This window comes from Sorex fumeus, unplaced genomic scaffold, assembly GCF_029834395.1.
Source record: "Sorex fumeus unplaced genomic scaffold, SorFum_2.1 ptg000128l, whole genome shotgun sequence".
NCBI classification, from domain to species: Eukaryota; Metazoa; Chordata; class Mammalia; order Eulipotyphla; family Soricidae; genus Sorex; species Sorex fumeus.
In genome coordinates, this window is record NW_026606185.1 from 1155355 (window position 1) to 1160022 (window position 4668).

Genomic DNA, 4668 nt, shown 5'->3' on the forward strand with positions numbered 1-4668 from the left:
CTACAGTATGGAGCGATATGGGGGCCGGACAGCTTGATGAGGTGGGAGGGGGTCTTGAAGGTGGAGCTTCTGGGCCTTCAGGCAAAAAAGGGAATCTTGACGCCTCCATTATGGATCCCCCCCTCCCAAATTCTTAGTCCAGACCAGTCTGCCAGGTGACTAGACGGCATCTTGAAGTTTTGGAGACTTTGAGCTGGCCTAGTTCTCTGCCGGCGGAGTGACCCACAGTGACCCATTCACATCTCCACTAACATTGTCATTTCTATTTAAGTTTCAGCGGACAGACCCACACAATGACCAGTTTCCGGCCACTCCAGCATAGTGCAGTGACCTGGAACCACAGGGCCCACATCCTGCAAGGAACAGAGGCTGTGTGGGAGGGACCTCTCTCTGTGGGGTCCTCCCGCCCCCTGGTGGTGGCCCCAGGTCTGCCCCGTGGCCAACAGGGCTCTCAGGGCCCCGGCTGTGTGCAGAGCGTTCTGGAAAGGGAAGAAGTCTTTCTGCGGCCCCGAATCTTCAGACAAGTCAGAGAGAGAAAGGGCTTCGGAGGAGACGCCTCTGCACCCATGATGCCCATACTGATGGAGGGACGGGTAGACATCAAGATGGATAGAGGGAGCCAGGATACCCCAAGTGACACACACAGAGGATTTCCCTGGGGGCCAAAGCAGTTCCTGAGAAACCACAGCCCTGGGGGAGGCGGATTCCACAGCACACGGGGCAGTGGGCACTGAGTCATGGGGGGCTTCAAAGTGTCTGTTTAGACAGTTTATCACCAACCCAGGAAAGACCACAGTGACCACTGGGAAGAGCAGCCACCCCCAAGGGGGTGTGACTGCAGCCGCTGAAGCTCCTGTCACCAGAGCAAAAGGATCATCTGTCACCACCACCCGTCACCCTCCATCCTTCTTCCTTCAGAGACAGGAACTGGCCCCGCCATCCCATCCCGCGGGGACATGCTGAAACATCCTTATGCAATGGGTCTGGGCCACCGGGCAGGAGCTGTCACCGCTCAGGGGCACAGTCTTGAGTCTCTGAGGCCCATTTCTGATCCTGGAGTTTTGGAGCTTTTCCCAGTGCCATGGGGAAGTACAAAGGGGGATCTGGGGGATGCGGGTCTCCCTGAGCAGGAGGGAGGGGGCAAGTCCCTGTGCCCTGCGTTGGCGCTGCCCGTGGTGGAAGGTGACAGGCTCTTGTGTTTGTCTCCAGGCTCAGCTGCTCTCAGGGAACCCAGAGAAGTTGTCGGTCAAGCTGGAGGCTCCTTGACTATGACCTGTGACTATGACTCCTGGTATAAGTGGCGACGGAAGTGGTGGTGCCGATACGTGCCCCTGAGGGGCTGTCGGAACCGCCTAGAAACCACTGGAGCACAGCATACGGCGAGGAGTGACCGGGTGACCATCAGGGATGACAGGAGTCAGCACAGGTTCACCGTGACCATGGAGCGACTCAGGGAAGATGATGCAGGCGTGTACTGGTGCGGGATTGAGACAACTAAACTTGATCTGGGGCTCCAGGTCAGAGTGACCATCAAGCCAGGTAGTGACCGTGTCCATGTCACGAGTACCCCATGCCCTGCTCTGGCTTCTCCCGGGTCCCTCTCTGTCCTCATCGGTCACTCTGAGGGGACAATCCTGGCCTCACACCCATATGGACAGTGGGGTGGGGGAGGGGCTTCTCTGAGATGCTCAGGGGCTCCCCCAACCCCGGATGCCCCCGTCCTCTCTGAGCTCAGCACTCTCTGCCCAGCTCGAGGATGCCTGGGCAGTCAGAGCCACCTGTGACCTGGTCTCTCTGTCCAACTCCAACCCCAGCCCTGACCACCACCACCGTGTCCAACACCACCATCGAAACCACCAATGCACCCACAACAGCGGCCACCACAGAAGAGACCACAGACACCCCGAGGGTGACCAGGGTGCTCTCCAACACCACGTGAGCCGGCTGCATGCTCTGCTCTCTGTCGCGTCCCTCTGGGCCCACCGCTCCATGGGGACTCCCAAGACTTGTCTCTGGACCCTCAGGCTCCACTTATGGCCCAACTGGGGTTCCCCACATCCCCCTCTGCCCCAGCAACATCGAATCTGAAACCAAGGTGGTGTGGGTGGGGTGGGAGGCACCCTCTGAGCCCCAAGGGAGACAGTGTCTTCAGCCCTGTTCCCGGCTCTGTCCCTGTCAACATCCCTCGCCCTCCCTCCATATCTCCTGTCCTGCCCCCTGCCAGTGTCCTCTCCAAGGACCAAACCTGTTGCAGGGCTCGGAGCCCAGGACTCTCCACCTGGACCCATTGGCAGCATTGAGTCCTCGGAGGTCCCACAGGAGGGGCCGATGGTCTGAGCTGCTGAGGGAGGACACTTCTCTCAAGGGTGGGAGCACAGCAGGGAGGAGCCTGTCACGTGCTGTCTCAGCTGCCGTTGGCACACCCCATGCCTGTCTTTGCTACTCTCCCAACCCCCTCCAGACCTGTCCTCCCTTTCCTCCTTCTCCTCGTCTCCCCTTCTCTTTTTCCCTCCTCACCTCTCTTCTCCTTTTCAATCCTATCCTACCCTCCTATATTCCTTTCCCTTCCTCTTCTCTTCTCTCCCCTTCAGTCCTCTCCTCTACACTCCTCTTTCTACCCTCCTCTCCCCTAGTGTCATCTCCCCCTCTTCTCCTTTCCTCTCCTCTTTACTCCTCTGCCCTCCCCTCCCCTCCTCTTTTCTTTCCCCTCCAATCCTCTCCATGGGTATTGTGGTGCCCTAATTCTCCCTGCTGGTGGCAAGCAGCGATGGGGTGCTCTCCCATCTCTGGGTTTCTCTGGGTTCTTGTCTTTGCCATCCCGGCTTCCCACCATTCCACAGAGCAGGCACTGAGTCCTGGCTTGATGCCCCCAGCCTCTGCCACTCTGAGGCATCTAGAAGCAGAGATGCCCGGGCCCTCCTGCTCAGGCCCTGGACATGGCGACCCCATCAGGAGACTCCGGATCCCTCAGGTCCCCTCCCCCACATGTCCTAGTTCTGAGATTTCCTCCTCCCAATCACTCAGAAAAGGTGAACTGAGACCTGCTTCCTCTTCTGGGTCCGCCCTGGAGACTCCATGAGGCTCTCTGGCCACAGAGGGAGCATCTGGCCAGCTATGGAGTTCTGGAGCTCAGAAGTCATCAGTGCTCCCACCCTGATGGGTTCATTGGGCTGAGCGGGGCCCGGGTGACTGAGGCCCAGGGGCTGTCCTGGGGGACACTCAGGTGCCCTCACACAGCTGATGGGGCCCACAGGATTGGGAGAGGGGCCTGGGAGGTGCCTCATTTCTTGTCACTGTCCCCCCCTTAGGTCCCTGCTCAGCAGCGTCCACTTTCTGCTCCTGGTCTTCCTGAAGGTGCCCCTGCTGCTGGTCATGATGGGGGCCATCATCTGGGCAAGCTGGCCTCAGAGCGGCCCTAGGAAATGGACAGAAACCCTCCAATCACAGAGCATTGAGGGGACGCAGAAATCGGGGTGCCAGGCAGAGCCAGGGTCCCCACACCGCAGGGCCCAGTTCCCACCCCCCGAAACAAGGCCTGCTCATAGCTGAGCATTTCCAGGTCCTGCTCGAGGGGGGACACAGTGGTCAGAGACGGGGTGAAGGAGCAGGAGGCCCCCACGCAGGATGCAGAGAAGAGAACGTCTGGCTTCTTCCCCTGGAACAAGTCCGCAGCTTCCAGAGAAAATAGCACCTGGCAGAAGCAGCCTCTGTGGAAAGAGGGGGGAGGGGGCTTGAGGTGACCCCCACCCAGCCTGTCTCTCAGCTAAGCCTGACTGGACTGTGCCTTCTTGTCCGTCTGTGAACTGGCTCTCACTGGCCTTCCAAAACATGCGGAGAGAATGTCCCCTCCTCTCATGAACAACAGGGCTGGACAATAAATGAAGGACACGCTGCGACAGATGAGTCCAGCCCTAAGCCCAGGTTCTGACCATTTTACCTCCTTTGTTTAGCCCTGAACAGACTATTTACTCTGGTATTTATTTTTGGTTTTGGTTTTGCGGCCACACCTGGCAGTGCTCAGGGCTACTCTGGCTCTGTGCTCAGGAGTCACTCCTGGTAGGCTTGGGGGATCCCTTGTGATGCCCCGATCGAATCTTAACCATGCCTTCAGCTGTGTTCTGTCTCTCCAGCCCATGAGCTTCCTTTCCCCGAGACCTGCTGAGGGACTTGTTAGGTGCCAGCCCGAAGCTGTTGACCTGGTGTTAGACAGATCTAGGAGGTCACTAGTCATGACGAGCTTCTGTCAGAGCCTTTTTCCGTGTTCCCCAAGGAGAGTTTCCACAGAACAAGCCCCATCTGGCATCCCCGTTGCTTCCCGTCCCCTGGCCCTCTGTGGAGAGTAGCTGTGTCTGTCCTCTGTCTGCACTTTTCCTTTCCAGTCGGGACCTTGAATGACCGTCCTTCCCATCCTGGGAAAACTCTCTGGTCGGAGGCTGAGTGTGGGCTGCTGGGGTCCCTGAGGAGCAGAAGGACTAGGGGCTCCCTGCGACTGCTCTTTTGGGGGCTGCTGTGAGCTTTTCTGAGTCTCGTCAGGAAACATGCTCAGACAACTGTAGCACCCACTGCTCTCTCCCTGACTGGGGGCTGGGTTTGGGTCCACACCCAGCAGTGCTTGCAGACTCCTCCGGCTCAGTGCTCATCTTGGGGGTCAGGCTCAGGGCTCAGTTC